The sequence below is a fragment of the Sciurus vulgaris genome (genome assembly GCF_902686455.1).
Source record: "Sciurus vulgaris genome assembly, chromosome: 9".
NCBI lineage: Eukaryota > Metazoa > Chordata > Mammalia > Rodentia > Sciuridae > Sciurus > Sciurus vulgaris.
The window spans coordinates 100,448,164-100,473,200 of record NC_136469.1 but is presented as its reverse complement, the minus strand read 5'-3'; the positions used below and the strand labels follow the sequence as shown (position 1 = coordinate 100,473,200).

The following is a 25,037-nucleotide window of genomic DNA, read 5'->3' as shown; positions in this document are numbered from 1 at the left end:
CTGTGACAGAATACCAGAAGAAGTCAGCTTAAAGGAGGAAAGTTTTTTAAAAAATATTTATTTATTTTTTAATTTTTTACAGACTGCATTTTGATTCATTGTATACAAATGGGGTACATCATTTCATTTCCATGGTGGTACATGATGTAGATTCATACCATTCATGTAATCATACATATACATAGGGTAACGATGTCTGTCTCAGTCCACCATTTTTCATACCCCCTCCCTCTCATTTTCTTTTACATAATCTGAAGTTCCTCCATTTTTCTCTCACATTTTGGTTCATGATTTCAGAATTTCAATTCATGGTCACATGGCCCTATTGCTTTTGAACCTATGATAAAGCGGAACATCATGCTGAAAGTGTGTGGTGGAGAAAACCTGTTCTCCTCATGGTGGCTGGGAAGCAAAGAGTGAGAGGAAGGGTTTGGGGTCCCATTATACTCCCAAAGGACTCCCCCAGTGACCTGTTCATCAGACCCACCTCATAAAATTCCACAATCTCCCAATAGTGCCACAGGCTGGTAACAAAGCCTTTAGCCCATGGCCTTTGAAGGGCATTTAAGATCCAAACCATAGCAGCAATGATAAGCCCTCTGTATGCTCTAGATATAGTGTCCCTCAAAAGCTCACATGTGAGATGATGCAAGACGGGTTGGAGGAGAAATTGTTGAGTTACAACCTTCACCTAATCAGTGAATTGATTCCTGATGCTATTAACTAAGTGGTAATTGGAGGCAGGTGGGGTGTGGTTCATTGGAGGCGTGGCTATGGGGTATGTATTTTGTGTCTGGAGAGTGGAGTCTCTCTCTGCTTCCTGATGATGTGTGCTGCTTCCCTCCACCACACTCTTCCGTCATGATGTTCTGCTTCCCCTTGAGGTCTGAAGAATGGAGACTGCTGTCTGTGGATTGAGACCCTGAAACTGTGAGCCACCAAATAAACTTTTCCTCCTGTAAAGTTGTTCTGGTTAGGTCTTTTAGTAAAAGTAGCAAAAAAGCTGTCTGAAACCCTCTTCCTAGGGCCACAAAGAGGGAAGATAAGTGAAAATTACCACCACTGTTCCTCTGAGTCTTGTTTATTGAGAGTTAGTTGACCATTAAGAAAGGATTTGGTGTATCTCCACCGAGTCCCATGAAGCTGGGCAGTTTGGGTGAAAGGTACCCAGGAGGACGTGGCTGATGCAATGATTCCCAGTCATCTTGCAGGAGGTCCAGAAGAACAGAGCCAAAGGACCAAATGTAACTGCACTCTATCTCCCCTCTGTCCTTCTGCCACCCTTCCCCCTCAACTCTGGGGATTACTGGGAGAAGTCCTACTAGATAAGCACTCAAGTACCTTATTTCATTGTGGACTTGTGGGTAACAAGCAGATTCTGGACCAACTCTTTGCTGCTAGCACAGGAGGAATTATGAGCTTGCAGTGGCTCCAAATATTCCAAGACAGAAGGAATGGTGTGATAATATCCTGTAATATCTCTTTTTAGGTCATTGTACCCAAGGTGGAGGAATTAGCAGTTTTGGAATGTGCATCTCTGGAAGGAATATATGGCATGAATAATTAAACAAAAGTTAAATGCTTTATAGGTTTTTGGCTTTGGGTCTGAGTGTATAGGGGCATAAAAAGCAGAGCATAAGTGAATTTATTTTCAAAAGTTGACCCTAAAAATATGCTGACAAAAAACTTTATTTAATCTTGCTTTGTGAATTTGCTATCACTGCTGTAGCTAAAGTTATCATGCAGGGGAAGAGATGTTCTATTTTTTCAATATGTTCTCATTTGTTGCCTGCCAATATTTTTCAGTATTGTGAACATATTTGGTATGTGTGTGTGTTTTAATTAAATCTGGCTTTGTCAGGCTAACAAGTCTCTTGTTATTGGCAAATATGGAAATACTAATGTGCTATCTATTGACCAAGGAAAGTTAAAAGATAAGATGTTTTGTGGGGCAAAATTTCCAATTATAATCTTCTGTCCCTTATGAAGGATTTTGTTGAATATTATCTTAGAGCCGATCATAGAAAGGAGAGGTTTCCAGAAAAACTTAAAAAGAAAAGGAAAACAGCAACACAGCAAACTTCTTTAACTTGAATAAACACAGATTGAAGGAACAATCCACAAGAATTATCTTCATTATTCCACAGCCAACAGCAAAGGCTTATATCCCATTATGGTGATGAGCAGCCCTTTGAACTTTGCATTGTACACTTGCAGGCATCAGCTCTTGAGGCTTAGGCAAACAATGTTGTACAATTGCTTTGGGGAGTTGCTAGGATAATACCTCGGCTTGTATTTCTGAGTAGGCTTGATCCTGCCTTCCCCATCTGCATTTCCCAAAGCAGAGGCTGGAAAGGCATAAATTTGGATTAAAAAGTGGAATCTCAGGGGTAGCATATGAAGAGTCTCCCTGCACCTTCCTCTCATTGGTAAGCAGTGATGGTTGTAGAGGGAGGTGAGGTGCCCCGTCAAGTCATGGTGGCACTGTTAATTCTAAGTCTCCACAAACTCCTTTGAGATCATATTCAGAATATTCCAATGCTCAGCCTGAATCTACATGCAACTCATCTAAATATTTGAAGGGAAGCAGGGTGCCTTAGAGGAAGCCCATGGCTTTGGATTCAGATGGACCTGGATTTGAATCTCAGTCTCATAACTTAACCTTGAACGAATTATTCATCTTTCATTCAGCCTGTTTTTCCATTGCAAAATGGATACCATAATAGAGGTGGAAGCCTCATGCCCCATATGTGGGTGTCTGATGAGGAAGAAACAATAAATGGAAGCTTCTAAAGTAATGGGCAATCCAATCAAACAGATTGTTTCAATGACTAACTGAATTTGTTTAATTTTGAAGCCAAAATATCGGAAAAGTATAATAAAAACCTGATTATATTTGTGCAGGTATGAGGTATAATGAGCAAATTCAGTCAAACCAATTATTTGCTATGATGAGCTGTAATGTTCACACAAATCTGGTTTATTGTCTAGCTTTCCAATTTATTAATTTATGGCATTAACTATGTCTGTAATCTTGGATGTCCTTTGTTGGTTTCAGAGAAGCAATGTGTCTCTCTGGTTTTTCAATTTTATAACTGTTATGGTTTGGATGTGAATTGTCCCCCAGAAGCTCATGTGTGAGACAATGCAAGAGGATTCAGAAGGGAAATGATGCAGTTGTGAGAGCCTTAACCCAATCAGTGAGTTAATACCTTATGGGATTAATTGAGTGGTAATTGAAGGCAGGTAGGGTGTGGCTGGAGGAGGTGGGGCATTGGGGGTGTGGCTTTGGGGTATATATTCGTATCTAGCAAGAAGAGTCTCTCTCTGTTCTTTCTGATCATCATATGAGCTGCTTCCCTCTGCCAAATTCTTCTGCCATGTTCTGCCTTACCTGAAGAGTTGAGGAATAAAGCTGGCTGTCAATGAATAGAAACCGTGAACCCTCAAATAAACTTTTCTTCCTCTACAGTTGTGGTCACAGCAGCGAAAAAAGCTGACTAAAACAATAACCATGGAAGAATTTGAGTATATAAATAAGATTAGGTCCAAGCTGCTGTTTATTTATTTAATTTTTGGATATTGTTAATATAATTTAAACACATCACAGGGATTAAAATGGATTCTCTATCACTCAAGTGGTGTGTTCTGTTTTTCCTAGAAGCTCCACAGGACTTTGTTTCCCAGCTTCCTTGTAGTTAGGGGAGGCCATGTGATTGAATCGTCACCAGTGGATTGTGAATGAAAATGCTGTTATGTTCTAACTTTCTGCCTGGCTCCTTAAACCCCTCATGTGTTCCTCCATGTTCCTTTTTTTCTTGCAGCTGGTTGGGATGAAGCTGGAAGGAAATTCTAGGGACATCTTGGAACTCACATGTATAAGATGGCAAAACCTCTGTCCCCTCCATTAATCTGATCGCTGAATAAATACCAAGAAGAGGCTCTGCTGATTCATTCATTCATTGTCCAGTACTGTTAAGCATGTTAGAAATGAACTTTTGTTATATTTGAGCCATTTTTCATTTTGGGGCTTATTTGTTAGGTTAGTATACCCCCAACTATGATACATATTGTGTTATCTGCGATTGGAGAATGTCTTAAATCTTTTTTTAATCCAAATATTACGCTTTCATCAGTAACAAGATGTGTACTGGGTTCCATGAAGTAATTGTGACTGAGGAAAGGCAGAAAGAGACATAAAGGATATTTAAGGAACCAGGTATGGTGGCACGTGCTTGTAGTCCCAGTGACCTGGGAAGCCGGGGCAGGAGGATTACAAGTTCAAAGCCAGCCTCAGCAACTTAACAAGACCCTAAGCAACTAAAATAAAAAGGACTAGGGATGTGGCTCAGTGGTTAACTCCCTCTGAGTTCAATCTCTAGTACAAAAAAAAAAAAAGGATATTTAACATATTGCATAACCACATTTTCTTTACTGACACTTCATAATGTTAAGATTTCTTTTAAAGTTTGTTGAGATTGTTTCCCTTTGGGCCTGTTATGGAACTGGCCAACTTAATCCTATGAGTGAAAATCACCATTGTGTTTGGTTCTGTTTTTCAGGATGATGTAAAGCACACTTACCAAGATTAAAGCAGAATTTTTGGCTATGGGAAACAAGTGATGAAGAGAAAGGAGAGAGACTTCAAGTAGGAGTTTGCTAGGCATTCGTGTAGGCTGAGGTAGTGATAATTAAATAAAAATCAAGTTGTTAAAAAGGCACCTTGTCAAGGTAGATCAAGTATGTGACACTGGCAAATTACTGGGCTCAGTGTTCTAACCATGGAATGGGATCTGACCAATTATTTCTACATATTTGAATCCAAGTCATATGAGTGAGGATTTAGTATGCTGATAGTCAAACACAGTGCTATAAAAAAATACGTGTCAGAATTTCTCCAATGTTCCAAACACTCCATTGCTCATTAATATGCATTCACAATGCCATTTTTCAGGACTTGGTGCTGATGCTCAGTGACATCTTACGCATATCCACATGGGCAGGGCATCTGGGGTAGCAACATTCAATTTTAATTGAAACAAAGCAAAGTAGCAGCTGTTTGGCGTTAGAGGGAATTTTAAGCCTATATTCCAATTCCATCAAGGGAAGGAGCAAACAAAAGTCAAAAACATTTTAAGCCAGCCAGCCTAAAACTCTTAAGGCCATCTGTATTCTCTCTATAAGTGGCCATCACCTGGATCACACACTTATTTTCCTTTAAAAGCAGAATTGACAATGATTTACGATAGGATGAAAGATGCATTGGCATTCAACTTACTGAATTCTGAGCTCATCTTCAGTGTCCCTGCCATAATTATGAGTTATTTGTCTCAGCCTGCTTTCTATTATAGCTAAAAATATCATAACTGGGGATTTGAGTTTTACATGGTGGGAGCAAAAGTGAATCTTCCTTCCCTGTAGCAACGTAGTTGAGTTTCATAGTGAAATTTGAACCTAAAGGCATTCATGTTCAAATACCCAAGCACTGCCAGTCTCTCATGAGAGAGTGAGCACACTGTGTGGTGATGTGCAGAGTTTGATCCTGTCTGACTTCTGGATCTTGGATTGTCAAGAGAGATATTTATAAGCTACCTGATGCCAATGTCCTCTTTAAAGTTCATTAATGCTAGTTTTAGATGCTCACATATATCCTGAACCTTGAGGTTGGTTACCATGTACGCTTCTTGCACTGCTGTCTCCTTATTCCTTTTTTCCTAAATTTATTCATTCACCCAACAAATATTTCTTGAGAGACAGCTGTGTGCTAGACATTTTAAGAGGTGCTAGAGATACAGGGCAAATAGAATAGATTTATTCCCTATCTTTACTATCTAACAGAGAAAGACAGAGCAAGTTAAACTGGTAATCCATGAGGAGTTTGCAAAGCAGGAGTCAGGGAGTGAAGCATAACCCGGATCATGAGGGTGGAGGAGCCACTGGAAGGTGAGGGACTTCGACAAGTGCATTTATGCTGAGTGAACTTAGCAAACATGCCCATGATCCCTCCAGGGACATTGGTGCCCGTGTGTTGTCAGGGTGAGAGAATGAATCATGGAGGTGTTGAACATGGGGCTGGAGGGACTAGTTGTGGTCTGACCTGAGTGTCTTTTTTATAATGTTTTGGGAGTTTATGATATATACTGTAGGTGAAAATTATTGATGGTTTACACAGGTAAGGCAGTTGGGCTTGTAATCTGTTAAGGGGATCAGCAGTGGGGTTAATGGATTGGAGGGAATGGAAAAAGAGCAAGACTTTCATAAGCAGCATTATATATTCCATGTTGGCATCAGTGTGAGGAAGTGGTCCACACATGATCACCCTGATGGATGTCCTGCCTGTGAGCCTCCTTCATTTGTGCTGGGTGATTTGCAACCATCTTGAATTTCAGCCCCTATGTGGGCCTTCCATTATTCCCACTCTCAGAAATTGCCTCTTCCTTTGAAATTCTGTTTCCTTACTGGGCACAGAGTACAACAAAAGTGAAATGCTATTGATTGTTTTTGTCTATTAGCCTTGCTTTCTCAATCAAACTCCAGAATGACAGAGAAATGTCTATATCTCTTTAAATCTTTAGCATGGCAGAAAGTCCCTGGAACAAATCATCCAGTCTTAGAGCTGGAGGGAACCTAGAGACCATCCAATCCTTTTCATTTGATGGATGAAGAACTTGAAGCCCAGAGAAATGAGTGCCTTGCTAGTTCTCTCAGCTGCTAGTTTGTTATTCTTTCAGTTATTCAACAAGGGGATTATTTTTGTGGTTGATGATGATGAATTAGAGATCTATGACTTTATTAGGGAATCAGCCTCCTGTTATTGTAGTTTAATGGGTGACATGATTCTTTGAGGATTAAAGGATGAGTCTTGTGCATTAATACAATTTTTCATGAATAACAAAGGGCCAAGTTAGTGTACTTTGTCTTCCTCCCAGCAAATTCTGTAGAATGTCTGGGCTCCCAGATGAGGTCATGCATTCACTGTAATAGCAGCTGCTAACTGGATTAGACACATTTTTTCTCTTTCTTTCCTTTTCTTAAAATAAGAAACCATTTCTTCTTCCTAAGCCATAAGTGCCCCCATGCACACCCTGTATCTCCACAGATCACCCCTCTTCTCCCATAAATAATGGTTTAGTCCCTCACAGTACCTTCAAATGCAGAGTCACGGGTGAAGGACATGCAGACTGAAAATAATCTGCCAACCAGGGCACAAGGGAATTTGGAAATGACAAATTCTTTCCTAAGATCTTAATGCTTAAGGCAGGCTGCAAACTCAATACATGCCACAGTCATGTGGGAAGAAGCGTAAACAAGTAAAGTCAACTGAGTAGAAACTAATGATACCACTAGCTCCTTCTCAATCCAGCGATTTATTGCCATAAGAGAATTCGCACAAATTCTACCAGGTTGTCTGAATTTTCCAAGGCAGTGAAGAAATGTGAATTTTCAAATGTGAACTATACCAAATTGGAAATGATAGATATGGTCTTCAAATTCAAAACAGTACAGGAAAATACAAAAGCAGGCAAGACACTCTTACAGATTGATATGAAGTTGTTAGTCTGCAACCTCGAGCTTCAAATATTCCAGAAACTTACTTCTCACTACTAAAAACACAAACTAATCAATCTATCATGAATAATTTTGCAATATTTTGGGTATATATCAAATATTCAAGATACTTAAGGGAATTTGCAGAAATTAAAGGCATGCTTTGGCCCACAGTTAAGTTTCAGACCAAGTGGGTAATAGAAAAGCACATATAAAATCCAAACTAACAACTTAATTTTCTGTGTAAATGCATAGTGAGACAGCCTGTAAATTAAGAGTCCCTAAATCCCATTCTTTGAATCTTAGTGGCCTTGAGTTATGTAATCTACTCTGCAAGCCCATATTCTCTCTATAAGTTCATTTAACTCATTACAGTATAATTAAGAATTGAGAATCTGTTTGAGCCTCTGAAGATGAAAAATCTTGATGTTATGACTGACGTATTTATATCAGTACCTCCCACATTTAGCATAGTAGCTACCCATGAAAGAGGAAATGAATCAATGGTAAATTGAAGCCTATAGGAGTTATCAACCATTACAAATGATTCATCAAATGGGAACAAAGCGGTGCCAGATGGTAAAAAAAAAACTTTGTGGAAAATAATGACATCTGTGGTTGGACTTCAAATAGGACTTCTATACAGGGAGAGTCTTTGGACATTGTTCTAGGTGAGGAACAGTACTGAGATGCTTACACGAAGAGACTAGGTAGACTGCTTTGGAACATGGAATTCCGTTTTCATACTATCATTTCATTTGAGTATGGTTTTGATCATGTTGCAACACGAAGCCCAATATCATGTGTCCATATTTTCCAGATTATTCTCATCCTGTGCTTTAGCACGTTTTGCAATGAGCCTGCAGTCCCTCCAGGGGAGTGAGGCTGGAGAGGTGGGATCATGCTCCATTGTCATGACAGAGCTTTCCTTCATCCACCTCTTGATTGGGAGCTGAATGCCAAGCAATTAGCTAGGAACAATTTTCAATTACTTGTGTCACTCTATAGTGCTGATAGGAAATCATTCTTAGAGTGGCTTACTGTGGGAAACCAATAACTTGGGGTCTGGGCTTTATTCTTTCTAGCATTTCCCCATTTTCCCCATACCCTGAATAACTAGATGTGCTCGAGTCATGTCCTTCTCTGGAGATGGTGTCCCTTCCATCTATCTAGCAAGGAGCTGAGCTGAGAGAGAAGACATGAGCTTCCTAGTGTTTTCTGGGTGCTTTGTGGCATGTGGATCTTGTCTGAGAAATTATCCATCCTTGTCATTTTCCTTGCTTCTTGTCTGACACCACAGGCTTGTTCTGGAAGCTTATTGAAGTTCTTTATACAGCTTAAGGATAGTTACATGGCAAAGACCAGATTATTTCTTGCTGTAGGGTATTTTTAGAGACTATGCAAAAACTTTTTAAGAACCCAGAAAATAAATTTTTCCATCCATATTTTTTCAAACTATAATTTAAAGTGATTAATCAACATGCCAAACATCTTGTACTAAGTGTGCTAACAAACTAGATAATCAAATATTTTGAAAGTATAGACACATGTAACATTGATTTTCTATATTTGAATCACATCAATGATCCTCTCAAGGAAAACAACTTTATAAGGATGGATTTCCATATACCTTAATAATAGTTTAGAGGCAAAACACTGGTTATGTTCATCACTGATCTGTTTCCTTTAACTCTGTCTTCTCAGCCCCTTGAGTCCTCAGTGACATTGTTAGTAAGACAAGGATTGCTGCATTCTCTCTGCTGAGTATCAGTGGAGACTTGTTTTGGTCCTACGTGGGAATTTTCCCTTTGAGGAATGCAAATGTTTCTCAGCTGATTTTAGGAGGTAGATTGTTGATGCCGGTTTAATAAAACGCAGGAAACAAACAAGAAGACATAGTAGTGAAGGGAAGAGTGAAGTCAGGAAAAGAGACAGTGGAGAGAAAGCACTGAAGGATGTGGAGGGTGGAGGACTGGGTTCTGATCATTCCTGCCTCTGACCTGGGCCAGTCGCTTAAATTCCGAGGCTCAGTTTCTTTATCTCTCACCCAGGGATAACAATAGATATCTTTCATGGGAACGTGAACACTTAAGCCGATTCAAGTGTCCAGAAATAATACAGCTTAGCCAAAGACAATGTAGTTCTCTTCCACTTCCTGTTACTCTTCATCCTCTGTTCTTTCTTTTTTTTGCTGCATATTTCCTCTTATTAAAAAAAAGAGAGAGAGAGAAACATAACTTACATACATGGAAATGGATGTATTTGCTGTGTTAGATCAACATGATTTCAAGAGAATGACATTAACTTTGTATATGAACAAGAACAGAGTCATTTTGCCTGACATCAAAGCTTTCTTACTTTCTGAGGTAGGTAAAGAAATAATATTCATGGCGTGCTTACTGCATACCAAGCACTGTGCACACCCAACCTAAATCTGAGGTAGTAAGGTGTTAGTGTCCTCATTTGACAAATGAGGAACAAAGGTAAAGAAAGGCCGGTTGCTAGTCTGATATCACACAGGTAATAAACACGTCAACGTTTTAGACCATGTCAGTCATGACACCAATCGCACCTTCTGCCTCCTTGGCTGTCAGCTGGTGAGAGGGGTCACCTGGTTCATCTGTGGGAACCAGTGTGGTAGTGCAGAGAGGCCTCTCTCTGGGTGAGAATCTGGGCCTGGGATCTAAGAGTCACTGCCAGGTCTCCTTCCCAGCCTGGGGAGGTGAAGGTTTCAACTCTACACTGTGATCTCAGAACAACTTGCAAATCAGAAGCAGCACTTTCCCCTTCTTAAAGGATTTCAAGTCTTTGAGGGATGTGTTCTGCACAATGCTTACCCAAGCACAAGCATTGTTGAGAAATCTGAACTTGCATGTGGTCTCTTGAGGGTCTATTTTAGAACAATTGAACACAATTAAGAAGAGGGAACAATGTTTACATATAGTTTTCTAAGACAAGAGAAACCTCTTTCTTATAGCTTGGCAGGAGAGATGGGGAAGCAATTGTGGGCATTGGTGCTGTTGTTTACTAGCTGAGGTGCCAAAGACATCCATCTGTCAAGAAAATGTGTAGGATGCTGATCAAGCCTGGAGCCTCTGACATCGAACAACCCGCTGGGGACTGAAGATGCCGTTCCAATGAGAGCGCGCCTGCCTGATGGTGCCCTGTGTCTGTGAGGAGGGATTCCCATCCATCTTCCACTGAAAAAAGGGCTTTCACTGCGGCTGAAAAAAAGGCTGGGAAAATTGCCTCAATCTTCATGACAAGGGATGCAACCTGAGTGCCACATGTATCAGAAACTCATTTTGAAAGATGGTTTCATTGTGGATTTTGGCAAACCAAAGCAACTGATTGTCGAATAGAATCAAAAGAGCCACCCCTCGTCTCAGGCTATTGAGAGTAGGTCTAAAAAAGAAAGATATGTGAATGGAGCAGAGACATGACTCCAGCCTTCCATGGCCTGTATTGCCTTCTCCTTTTTCCTCCCTGGAAATGCTGTAAGTTCTCATTTGCGTCCTCTAGGTAGAGAGTTACCTGGTGATAAATATTTAATAGATAATTTGCATTCTTTTGTTGACTGACGCTGGAGATGTGGGAAACACTTAGACCCTGGGAATAGCAACTTGTCAGGAGCTCCTGAATCCACCTGAACCATGTGCAGTTGCAGTTGCTGGCTAGGTGTCCGACTATGCCCAGAGCCCACCAATCAATGGCGAGGCTGTGAACATCACCTCTGGAGACAAGAATCCTCCATGTGGGTGAAGGTAAACGTTTGTTTAGACTCATTCTTCCCTTCTATTCTGTGTAAAAAGGAAACATACTTTTGCGATTTGTTTTGGATATGTTGTCATGGTGACAGAGATGGAAATGCAGGATGAACAATTTGAGAAAATATGGCAAAGGTATTTTCTTTTTTTTAAATCTCTCTACAAATTTGTCAGAAAGCACTTTTTTTTTTTTTCCCCTCTCTGAGCTTAAGACATTGTATTACACATGCCTGCATTGCTAGCAGGCACGTTAGGGATAGGGAGGCATGCTAACCATTGACAAGTCACAAAATTGGCTCATGATTCAAGAGTGGCTAGCTGCCAAGGATGGGCTGGGGTAGTCTCTTGAGCATAAGGACACAGGTAAGGCAGTTACCTAGTATCTGTTGCATAGAACAACTAGCAATAAATTAAAATATCTTTTTTGGCTTATTCTTTCATATTAAGGAATTGGGTCATTGTTCCTATTAGCTGCCCCATTGGCAAGGCCCCCATTTTCTCCATTGCTTTTTACTTTCTTTGGAGATGTAGCAATGATCATTTGAAAGCTATGCTTCGAGAATATGGGATTTGGATTAGAGTTTGCATGACATGCTTGCTCTGTCCACCATCTCTCTCCCTTCACCAAGTGTTTTAATCTGCTTTTTCATCACTATGACTAAAAGGCCTGAGTAGCACAACTGTAGAGGAGGAATAGTTTATTTTGGGGCTCACAGTTTCAGAGGTCACAGTTTCAGAGGTCTCAGTCCATAGATAGCAGGTTCAAGGTGAGGCAGAACATCATGGTGGAAGAGTGTGGCAGAGAGAAGCAGCTCATATGATGATTAGAAAGCAGAGAGAGAGTCCACTTGCCAGATACAAGGCATGTCCCCTGTGACCCACCTCCTCCAGTCACACCCCACCTGCCTTCAGTTACCTCTCAATTCCATCAGGTGATTGATTTACTGATTGGGTTAAGGCTCTCATAACCCAATCATTTCTCCTCCACACTTGAGCTTTTGGGGGACACCTCACATCTGAACTATAACACCTAGTTGACTCCTACTCAGTCTTTGGATATTATTTGAAATGCCATTCCTCCAGGGAAGCCTTCTTTGGTACCTCCTCTAACTACCCTGCCTTTTTCCTTTAGAGGACTTCTACTTTGTAATTATAATTTATTTGAGAAATATAATACAGGTTCCATGAGGGCAGGGACAGCTTCTGTTTTGTGGTTAATGACAACCCAGTGGTATCTGCTACAAACAGTCCAGAAATACTTATGGAAAAAGTCAGTAGAATATTGCATTACACCAATTGACAAGTTTCCATGTACTGCCTGGCAGTTGAGGTCTGACAGCGTAGGTGCTATGAAGAGACAGCAGCACGGTCATGTTCCCAATCCCTGACCCTCGCTTTAGGAAAGCTGGTCCATCAGAAGAGCCATTTTATGATCTGCAAAAACATACCTCTCTAAACACCCTAAGTATTACTAGAATAACACAAATGTGACATAACAGAAGTTCAATGATCAAGAGGTAAATTTGCATCAGGCATGTAGGCAAATTTCTACAGCTTATGGTTTGACATTTATCTTGTCATATTCTGTTCCCTTCTTTGGATTCATTATAAATACAGCTATATGATCATCTTCCTTTCTTGTTCTTTTCATCACCATCTCTTTTTTCCCATTCTTCAGTTGTCATTGTACACTGCAGTTGTGAATGTGACTTGAGAAAGTGCTAAGAATTCTGGGGGAAAATATCCACGTGGCTGTCATGTGGCTGCTATGTGATGTCACATAGCCAGAGAGGTCTAGAGAGTTTAGAAAGACAACTATTTAAGGCAGAGAGAAGTGAAGTAGATATTTATTAAAATTCTAAAAAAGAATGGAAGGGCTGGGGTGTGGCTCAGTGGTGGAGCGCTTGTCTTGCGTGTGTGGGGTCGATTCTCAGCACTGCATTAAAAAAATTAAGGTGATGGTCCGTTGACAACTAAAAAAAATTGACTTTCTCTGCTCTAAAATGAGAGAACAAATTATAAGGGGAAGACCTACTGATTTTATTGATAAAATCCATAGTTCCTTTATCAGCAAAATGCTAAGTGTGGCCAGTGTAGTTAATAGCTCCAAATATTATGTTTATTATGTTTTATTATTGCACTGTAACAGTGAAAAAGGACATAACCAAAATGAAAATTAATAGAGCAACCTAGAGAAAAAATTTAAAACAGAAAACATGAAAAGTATAAAGTTAACTGTTTTTTCTTAATTTAAGAATATCAAATTGACAAATAATGATTCCATATATTTAAGGTATAAAACATGGCAATTTGCTATATGTACATGATTATCATAATTAAACCAACATATCTATTACCATTCATGCTGTACATTAGCTTCTCCTGAAATCGTTCATCTTATATTTAAAGTTTATATCTTTGGCCCACATCTTCCCATTTTCCCTATCCCCGGCTCCTGGCAACCCCTATTCTATCTGGTTTTATGAGTTTGACCTTCTTAGATTCCATATATACATGAAATCACATGCTATCATGATGTCTTTTTGTGTCTGATTTATTCACTCACTTAGTATAACAGCTTATAAGTTCATCTATGTTGTCTTAAGTGGCAGCATTTCTTTTTTATGACTGAATAGTATTCCATTATGTAGCCCTTTTTACTATTTTTTTTTTTTTTTTTTTTTTTTTTTTTTTAGACAGGATCCCACTAAGTTGCTTAGGGCCTTGCTAAGATGCTGAGGCTGACTTTGAATTTGCCATCCTTCTGCCTCAGCTTCCCATGTCCCTGGGATTACAGACATATGCCACTGTTTCCAGCTATGGCTAAAGATTTTTTTAATGTTCTCAATATTATACAATTATGAAAAAAAGGCAGACTACATGCTTTTAAATGTGTGTGTGTGTGTGTGTGTGTGTGTGTGTGTGTAGTTAACTTCAGTGTTTATCATAATTTAAAATATCCCCAGACCCACCACTTTTACTTCCAGGTATATGTTTTATAGAGCATGTACACAAAGATATAGTAAAACATAAACACTGTAGGGAGTACTGATTTTTAGAGCACAATGTGGAAACAATCTAAATATCTAACAATGGGAGTAGGCTTGGATTTAATTTTAACTTTAATGTAACAGAATATTACAGAATCAATAAAGAGAAGGATGTGTCAACATGAATAAATTTCTAAAATTTATTGTTAACAAAAACATCAAACCAGATACAATTGCAGGTTGTGGTAGTCCTGGCTACTTACTTGGGAGGTTAAGGAAGGAGGAATGCTGGAACTCAGGAGTTTGGGGTCAGCCTTTGCAGCATAGTGAGACCCATTCTCTTAAAAAAAATAGTTGCTAAAAATTGTGTACAATATGACCAAATTTCATTAAAACAAAACAAGCAATATAATATAGTCCAAATACATATATTTATATATAGCTATATATAAATCTATGTACTAAGTCTGAGAACAACACAGAAAGAATTCCTAACAGCACAGACCTCTGGGAAGAAAAAGCATTTGAGATGGGAGAGGGTAAAACAGGGATTTTCATTTATTATTTTCTAGGTACTTCTATTGTTAATTTTTTAAGTCAGCTTAAAATAATGTCTTCTTGCATAATGTTAAGGTAAGAATAAAAGTTAAAACAAAGATGCAAAGGAACAAAATAATAAAAAATGTAATGATCATTTTGGATCATAGGTCATGAGATTAAGGGTGACTTTTTCTTCTGACCCCCCTCCCCCAACTACTTTAATATGGTTAAAATCCTTTCAAATTTAAGTCAGAAAGAAAGTTTGTTAGCTACACCTTTTCCCAGAAGAAAATGGCTTGCAAACTCAATTTTATAACATGTAGGAGGATGGGAGAAATACTTGGTTATCAGAGTGAGAATTGCAAAATTCCTTTAAACCAGAAGAGTTCCAATTTACATAAAATGAAAGTTCACATAATTTCAAGCTCTCTGATCTCTTCCTCCTCTTTCTGTGGGGGTAGAGAGGTTGAGGTAGGACAGTTGTCACATAACCAACAATAGGGATTTTCAATTCTCCAAAGGTTGGGAATCACTGCTTTAAGAACTTACCATCTAAGATAGATGACATGTGACACAGACAGTTGTATAAAAAAAAAGGACAAGCAGACAACTGCACAAGTATTGAAAAAATGAAGTATTTACATTATGCATGAATAATATATCTTTGTGTGCGTCTCCTGGGTGAACTTGTCAAGTAATCTTTCTCTCGTCTGTTCTGGTGTTTATTTTCAAACCATTTCTACCCTGCAAAATCTTTTTGTATTGCTTTGGACCCTCTGAAAATGGCTATGACATACACTTTCCTCCTATCCAGTATATGTGGGCTTCCTTTCCCCATAATTTTCACTTTCTGATTTGTTAGTTTAATTTCAGCTAGATGCTGACTGGATAAGGATGATCCCGTCTACCTTAATGTTTTTTGTGTCATCTCTACCACATTCTGGCATCTAATAATGGTTAAATAATTTACCACCACTACAGGAAATATTTTCTAAGACTTCACACATCAACCAGTTTGAAAACCCTCCTTAGCAAAACCCCAATGGTTGAATGCTTTCCTAACCGTATTATTTTCAAAATAACATGAACTAAACCATAAAGAAGCAAAGGAGAAAAAAAATATTCAAAAACAGTAATGATTATTTTAGGTCATGAAATTATGCATAATTCTCTCTTCTCTTTTCCTCCTGCAATGACTACCATATGGTTAGGCTTCTTTTCTCCTTAAATTCAGAGTAAAAGATCCAGAAATGAAACAATAAGCAGTTGTTTGCTTTAAAAATAATTATTGCAGACTGGATCAACCCCCAGAGTCCTTTCTCATGCCTCTGTTTTGTGTTGTAGAAAATGCCTTAGATTTGTGGGCTACATTTGTTTTTCCATGTTAGTATTTCTCACCCTGTGTGGAAATTTCAGCATGGGTTTTAATAATTCAACATAAAGGAAGAACAATATTACAGTCGAAAATTACCCTAAGAAGGGAGAATATAACCTTTTATTATAAGAAAAATAGGAAGGGTGAGAGGAAGCCAAATTAGCTGAACAAAGAGCTGTATAATGACCTGATACACAAATAGGAATGTCATCTAAATTGGAAACCAGAGTGCGCACGGAAGAGGAATGTGGAGACAATTACTTGTAAGTGTAAAATCAGAAGAGTAAAGGCAAGAAACAAGATGTGACCAGCAGGACATAAAAAAGGAATAATGTTGCAGAGGCTTAATCTCTCCACATCTCTTTTGAGTTCAGTTATACAGAAGGGCCCCAGAGTGTCTGGGCAGAAGGAGAGCGTTTGGTATCATTTTTCTGCACTTTATAGTTGATGCTAGTTGAAGTAGATGGCGTACATGGGGGACCCATGTGCTAGAGAACCAGTCTGAGTTCTGGTTCTGAGCTGTTGCTAACTCTGAACATTCACAGGAACCATGAGCGTGGCCCCTGGCCCCTCTCTCTGAAAACTCTTCTAGATTCTGGGCAAAGTTGTTCCTTTCAGATCTCACCCCTGGCTCCTTGGTGAGCAAAACACAGAGATGGTGATTAAAAACCCCATCTGTTCCTAAAGGCTGACCTGACTACTGAGCTTGTCTCCTGCTGGTCTCCTAGTGTAGGAGGGTGGCAGTGGTGTGACATTCGAGGTGAGAGTCCTCTTTGGAATTTCAGGCAGATATTTCCCATTGTACCCTCAGAAGCTCAGGCTTCATCCTATCTCTCCCTTTTCTCTGCTTTTATAAAAAAAATGACTACAAAAAAGGATCTGATACCCTCACTAACTCTGAGGTACATTGCTGGTAAGTCTTGGATTGTGACCCATCTTTCTGGTGGGTTCACAAATGGCCTGAAAGCAGGAAAGGGTATTAAACTGTTGATCCAGTGATCATAAAAAGACTTATCAAAAACCACTGTTATTAAGATTTCCTCTCTTAAAAACCATAGAGTTTTAAGGATCACATTTATCAAAATAAATTGATCAAGTTGTTTCTCTACTAATTTTCTTATGGTTTTATATCATTTTAATCAAAAGTAAAGAAATATGTTATCTAGCCTTATATTGGATAAAAATATAATTTCTGTCAGAAGTAACAGAAATATGTTATTAATATCTGCCCCTAATTTTTCTGTACTAATGTGGTCCATTAGCGATCTTGGTGGGAGGTGTGTTAATTAATAGAGTTAGAAACTAGGTCGGTAGATGTATTAGCTAGCTTTCTGAGACTATGATATAATATCTGAGAAAAATCAATGTAAATGGAGGAAAGATTTATTTTGGCTCACAGTTTTGGAGGTTTCAGTTCTAGTCATTCTGACCTGTTGCCTGGGCCTATGATGTGGCAGAGCATCATAGAAGGGGACAGGTAATGCAGCAGAATTGCTTACCTTATGGTGCTCAGGAAACAAAGAGAGAGATGGATAAGGAGTCAGAGTCCCAAGATCCCCTTCAAGGGCACACCTCCAATGACTTCACTTCCTTCCACTAGGACTTACCTCCTAGGGGTTGAAACACCTCCCAACAGAGCCACAGGTTGGGGACCAAGCCTTTAACATATGACCTTTGGGGATCATTTAAAATCTAAACTATAAAGGCAAAAGTTTTGCAGATCAATTTGTGGGGAAAGAAATAAGTGCCAGAGTCCACTTTGGTTCCTTAAACTCTGATCTAGTTTACATGTAAGGACCATTGTGTTTGCCTGAAAGGAAGTGTCTCTAGAGAAAAAATAAATATCTCAACGGTATATGTAGTTCTTCTTCTACAAGAAGTTGGTTGCAAACCGCATCCAACCAACCACTACATCTTCCAGGTTCTACCTCAAAAATATATGCTGCATCTTATGACTCCTCACCAAATCCATGGTTCAGGTATTAGCTCAAGACACTTCATTTCTCACCTGGAATGCTTCAGAAATTTCCTAATTATTTTTGCTTCTACATTTGCACCCTCTACTCTTCATACAGTAGTGGACTTAAAGGGTAATACTCATGTCACATCACTCCTGTTTTAAAATTTCCCAATGGTTTCCTAACCCAATAAAGATAACACTGGAATTCTTTCTGAACCTAGGAAACCTTAAGTGATGTGTTCTGAAGATTTCCTCACTGATATCATCTTCTGTTTTTAATCCCCCCCCCCTTATCCCTACAATTCCAGCCACAAATGTTTTTTTTTTCCTTGTATTTGAAACAAGACAATTTATTCCTATCTCGGGACCTCTGTTCTAGCTATCTGCTCTGCTAGGATTACTCTTCCCTTAGATCTTCATGTGACTGCCTTTTTCTTAGAACTTATGTTTCAGTGCAATGTCCCTGTTTCATCTGATCCAATTTTCTTCCTAGCCCTTGCTCATTCTATTTCATTTTTAATTTCATTTTCATAGCATTATCGCTATTTGAAGTAATCTCTTTTACTGAGTTATTTGCATATTTATTATTTGTCTTTCCCCACTAGATCATATGCTTCATGAAATTAGGGTCCTTGTCTTTCTTAGCTATTGCTGCAATCCTGTAGCCTAGGTGCCTTGTCACTTAGTTGGTGCTCAGTAAATATTGGTTGAATGCTTGAAGAACAGTACCCCAAAACACATTCCCTTAATTTGAACACAGATAAAGTTTAGAGCAAGCTGTCAAATATCATTTATAAGCAACTAACAAAACACAGGGCAGCTGAATGCAAGATGTTTTGATGAAATTATTAGTCCAGGTGAAAAAGGGGAATTTATTGTGGATAGATCAAGAGTGAATATTCTTATATCTGGGCTGCTTGGATTGGAGTGACCATAAAGTGGCAAAATAAACATCAAAGAAGAAGTTTTGGTATGTTTTGTTCTCTTTTATTAAAACAGCACTATTTTTAAATGATTGGAAGCTTGCAGTTCTGTTACAATGACTCATCTACTTGAAAAATGTGTTTCTTCAGGGTGGGAGGAGATTTTAAATTCATAATTCATTCCTTGCCATGTTCATTTATTAAAGCACCGACATATTCTCTTACTGCCTTCTCTTTTTGTGACATCATGTCTTTTTCTCCTTTTAGCATGCTCTATGCATGTGTATGCACACCTATAAATAAGAAATTATGAAATGCAATATATTAATGGAAAGAGCGTTTTAATAGGTTCATGCTCTTCCATATTTCATGATAATTTGACTTGCAATTCTAAAGCATGGAGAGTGTATGAACACAAAGAACATATACCTTTTCCCCTCCTTATTTATAGCTCCAAACAAGAATTGTATCAAGTTCACATTTGGAAAAAAAATTAAGCAGAGTGGGGAATAAAACTCATAGAGATCTCTGAATTAATTGAATTATTTGGTTTCATGCTAACCCAACAAAATAACAGGTCCCCCATGGAGTCGAGGGTATAATCTATGCATTAATCTCTGTGTACTACCCTGTTCACCAAAGTTCTATTAAAGTACTGCAATCTTTAAGCCAGTGTGCAAACCACCAAATTAAACAAAGAGGCTATTTTTACAGAAAGGATGAGAGGCAAGGCAAAACATTTTTTTAAAATAAAAAATGACTTTTTCTCAAAGCCCAGAACAGTAGCAGAAGGCTTTAAGAACATAAACATAACCAATCTGTCTATTCCAGGGGATAAAGGCTATGTTTCTTAAACATAAAAGAACAAAATTTCTAAGTAGCAAGCAAGTTGGAAGTATTTGCATAATGGATTCTATTTACATAAATTACGTTGCTTATAGCATTCATCTGATAAGACTCGGCAAAAGTGGAAGGCAGAATTTGAAATGAAGTGAAAAGAAGGGTATACGTTTTGGCTTTTCTCCATTCTTTGAAACCCCAGTTTCTTTAGGGGTTAATATGTGCATTTGCCCCAATCTTTATAACCATGAGTGTCAAAAAGAATTAGATTTGGCCATTCCTGCACACTTTGTACCCTCTACCCTGTTTTGTTCTCTTTTATGAAGGTAAAAATGAGTGCATCTGTCAACTACTGGAGCATGTTAACTTCTGTACGTTGAGGGTTGACAGCCACTGCTTGTGAATTTTCTCGCCATAACAACCAAATGAAAATGTCAGCAATGAATCTTTCCGCTAAGTGCCAGATTTTCTTTCTCATATGCACCATTTCCCTTTGACCAAATAGAAAATTCCAGTGTTTATTTACATGGCTTCAAAGCAAAGAGCATGTCTCTAATGGTCTAACCTGATTTTTTCCAATGCATAGAGTCCCTCCAAGAATGAGTGGGTAACAGTTGTTAGGTGGAAACTTCAGAATACCTTTATCAGGATCTTAAGTTCAAGAGAGAGATTCTAGTATTGTCATAGATATCTGGATACAGACAACTTATTACTCAAAGAGGGCTGTTCCCTGGCAATTTCTTGGTTTCTGCCTCTGTTGCCCAGAACCATTGAGGCTTTATCTGAGAGAAAGGTGTACATGATAGAAAAGCTAACTGTTCACATTCTGCCCTTCCCTTCTTCGACATGATGAGAACTGAACAGAAAAAGACTTACTTATTTCTCAAGTTCCAGATTCCCAAATTTCATAAGCGTTGACTTACACCAATTCTTCCCTAGTGAGATTGGTCTTTGCAAACATATAAACCTTTGACCACTCTTAGGGGATCAGTTAGAAATGTGTTTTGGCTGCAGCTAACGGTATATCTCACCAAGGGTACCTAAGGAAATAAACATTTATTTTGTAGCAACTTTAGAATTGTACAGTTTCTGGCACTAGTTCAGCTGCTCATTGATGCCATGAGACATCAGGTTTCTTTTTCTGTCTTTCCACTCTAGGATTTTTTATGTGCTTGCTTCAATCCCTATGTGCATTGCTTATATGGTTGGAAGATGACTGCAGCTTTACAGTGGAGACTTCATTTGATTCAGGAAGAAGGAGAAATGGGGAAAATGGGCTAGATCAGGAGCAATGGCCTTATTTTATTAGGAAAGAAGCATCCCCTACTATGATTTTAATATGTGTTCCTCAAAGGCCTATGTGTCAAAGTTTGGTCCCCAGCGTGTGGAGCTATCGGGAGGTGGTTGAACCTTTAAGATGTGGGGTCTGGAAGGAGGAAGAATGGTCATTGGGAGCATGCTCTTGAAGGGGGTATTAAGACCCTGGCTGTGTCCTGCCCATCTTTTGCGTCCTACCCACCATGAGTAGCTTGCCTTACCAGGTACTCTCTGCCAAGATGTTCTGCCTTGCCAGAGGCCTGCAAAAATGGGGCCAAAGAACCATGGAATGAAATCTCTGAAACCATGAATTAAAATCAACTTTTCAACTTTTAAAGTTGAATATCTCAGGGATTTTGTTACAGTATCAGAAAGCTGACTCATAATCCAGCTGCTGCCAGATCTTCCCTTTCCAGGAGCCACTCTTCTCAGGTATATCTGTTTTGTTTTCATTTTTTACTTTTATCTGCTAGAATTTTGTCAACTGCCCACTCCTGTTTGATTATAAGGTTGAAGAAATGAGTCTTCAGCTCTTCAGGCATCTAATGAAGAGGTAATCAAAGGAAAATATGCCAAGGGAGTCATATTCAAGGACTGATTGCATTTGCTACAGAATTATAGTAATTCAGATTGGTAAACATTATTATGCATTCAAAGTTAAAATCTGATGGCCATTTCCATGGCCAGTTCTGACTTTTTCCTGCTTCCCACTTGCCACTTAGGAACCATGTACATGACTTCATTTTTCCTTTTCCTCTTTTTCAGAAGAATGGCTTACTTTTTCCAGAAAGCTGCAAAGTGATTCTAAATACACTTTAACAAAAAGGATAGTAGTAAAAAAAAAAAAAAAAAAAAAAAAAGAGAAAAAAGAAATATTGCTGTCATCCTTTAAATAAGTTTTGGTATCACAATTTTGAAGTCAGTTAAAATCTAGGAGGAAGAATAGTTGCCTATCTATCTGTAAACTACTTTAACCGATTAGAATTCCCTGTCATTTTTCCTCCTTCTTCCAGAATACATATTCAAAATGTGAGCATGAAAACATTTATTCTCTTCCCCCATAGAAAGCATGTGAGGACTCCCTTCATCTCAAGTTTCACCCAAGTCACAAGGTAAACCCCTTGGCATATGGCATCATTCCCAGTGAGGTTGTTCCAACTTGGGCTGCAAAGACAAAGCAATGCATCTTGCAGTGAAAGGACTAATACTTCTCGCTCCTTCTTGGCATGAGGCTGGCAGATGCCAAGTAAAGGTAGCTGGCAGGATTCCCAGTGATAGGGTCTGGGCCAGGGGTTGGGCAGGGGAGCAGCTGCCATCTCATTATTTTACTGTCATGTGTTTGCTGAGCACGCCAGCTGACATGCAGAATCAAAGTAAAACTTACCTCTGTCAGAGACATGATACTAATGGCAGTGGCTCTGTTCAAGCCGTCAGTATTTTTTCCAGGACAATCACCTCAATTTGGTGGGCCCATTTGCAGCTGCATTAACCCCCTGGGAAGGTAGCTGGACTGTGCTTCCTGAACGGGCAATGCTGGGTGATTTGTTGTAATAGCGGTTGGAGGGTCAGATGAATTAGTCTCTTATCATTTGAGGGAGGAGGAAGAAAGTATATTCAAAAGCATCATCATGCTCTGCCAGCAGGGAGAAAAAAATAAAACCTAAAGCAAGAGAAACAAAACGCTCTTTTGGCCCTTTTAAAAGAAAAAGTATAGCGAACATATGCCTCAGGGGACACTACTGCAGGAACATCAGAGAAGTGAAAAATTCACTCATCATGATGTTTGTCAATAGGAAGTCAATTTTCAGGCGATTTGTGGTTGTGTTTATTAGTCTCAGAGCCCCCTCCCCATTCCTCTCTTCTTTTTAGTCCTTCCTTTTACTAAGCATACTGATTGTTTTGGGATATCTGAAATCACTCAGGGTTGTAGTGACCAAATGAACAGATAAGCCAACAGCAGGCAGTGATTTATATCCCTGTAGGTCAGATCTAGATGTTGTTGAGATGTTTGTTATGTCCTCCGACGTTCCCTCACATAATAATACTACCGGCAGAATAAATACACAATCTCTTCTTTGTTTGTGAATCTGTCTGAGCTTGAGTGCCATCAAATCATAAAAGGGCATTAAAAAAGTTTCTCAATATTCTGACAACATTTCCCATTGTACACATGCAGGTGTATATGTTTGTAATTGCGTGTTCATGACCTGCCTCATAAACAACAAACAGAAAAAAACCCAAACAAAATGTATGAATATACAGGATCACAAGATAAAGAATGAATACAAATGAAGTCAGGATGAAGAGGACATAAAGGTAGAAAAAGAATATATAATATGGAGCATATATAATATTAAATGGTCTGAAGAAGAAATCATTCACATGAGGTGAGCTTCATATTGGACTCCACGATCTCTAGTGGCCAAAGAAAGAGAAACTATATGATTCTCAGGGCTACATAATGGAAAGAAAGCAAATGCTGAAAAGAAGCAAAATATTCTGTCCTTGTGAAATACTTTCTTCCTATTTCATTGAGTTTCATTCCATAGGTGTTACGTGTTAAAAAAACATGTTACTGGTAGGTAACATGAGGGTACTGAGGGGTGGTGGCAGTTAGTGCTAAAAACCCGAACAAATAACAAATCAAACCTGATACATCCCTTGCAGTGTTAAATTGCTATTGTCTGGATACTAATCCTTTGGACTCTGAATAGTGAAGCTAACATCACTAAAACATCACCAATAGTTTTTAGAAAGATTAGATGGCATAAAAATCATCTGAGTGTTTTTGCTTTTAGAGTTGGGATGATTCAGGGAGCTGAACAGTCAGACAAGTGAAGAAAGAGAGAGCATGTTTATGGGAGCCAGACAGAATCAACTAATCTAAATGTCCTGCACTCTCTAGAAGTTGTCCAGATGACCACCAGAGAGCTGCCACTGGGTGCTGTGGCATCAGTCAGAGTCACCAGTCAGAGATAAGGCAGGAGGGCCACAGGGTGGGTGGCCTTGCTTTGTGGCTGATGGCTGCTGCTGTAGTAGGACCCTCTGCACTTAGAGTCCAGCCCTGTCTAGATTATTCAGCTCAGAAAAGGCAATGGATTATTCTGTCACTGGGAATGCCTCCTAGAAGAAAAGTGAACTGCCAATGACTACCACATTTTGGTAATTTAGCATATTCACTTTGTTGGAGGAATGGAACACTCTTAAATTTTTCAAATATGAAACACTGTAGCTGCCTATTTGGGTCCCTGCCACTCATACCATGTTCAGCATCTCCACGACCTAACATGTTAGCCAACCCTCTTGCTAAATAAAAGACTTGATTGTACTAAGAACTTAGATAATAAACTAAACAAATAAACTTTGATTAATTCTTTGATATGATGCAACAGGGAGAAATGTAAAATCTTTAAAATGGGAAGTTATAAAATCTTTAAAAATTGCCGTAATTTCCCTTCAAAGTAGGTCAAGCTACACAGACATATTTAGATTTAGAAAGGCAAAAAGGAAAGTATGAGAAGCAGTTGTGGGTAGTGAGTACTGGACGCGAAGCAATTAATCAGTCAATAAAATAGTTAATTGAAAAAGTTCTTATGGAAAACACCTACTTTACTCTCAGGCAGTGGTAAAGGCAAATATTTCAGGCACAAAGTGAGAAAACAAAACAAAAGAAAGCCCAGAAGCGTTAGGAGACCAATGGGCCATTGACTTTCTACATTATCTTTTTTACTGCTGAAAGAATAAACACCACAAAACCCTCTTAGGTCTTCGGAGACA

General features: G+C 38.9%; 1 long non-coding RNA gene across 1 annotated transcript in view; it reads left to right on the top strand.

Moving 5' to 3' along the window:
• Window positions 1-2,324: 2,324 nt before the first annotated feature.
• Window positions 2,325-25,037, top strand: part of LOC306669678 — a 72,488-nt gene continuing 49,775 nt past the window's right edge. The window contains exon 1 of the long non-coding RNA XR_013766197.1: window positions 2,325-2,429. This is a non-coding gene — a long non-coding RNA (uncharacterized lncRNA). The remainder of the gene's footprint in view (window positions 2,430-25,037) is intronic.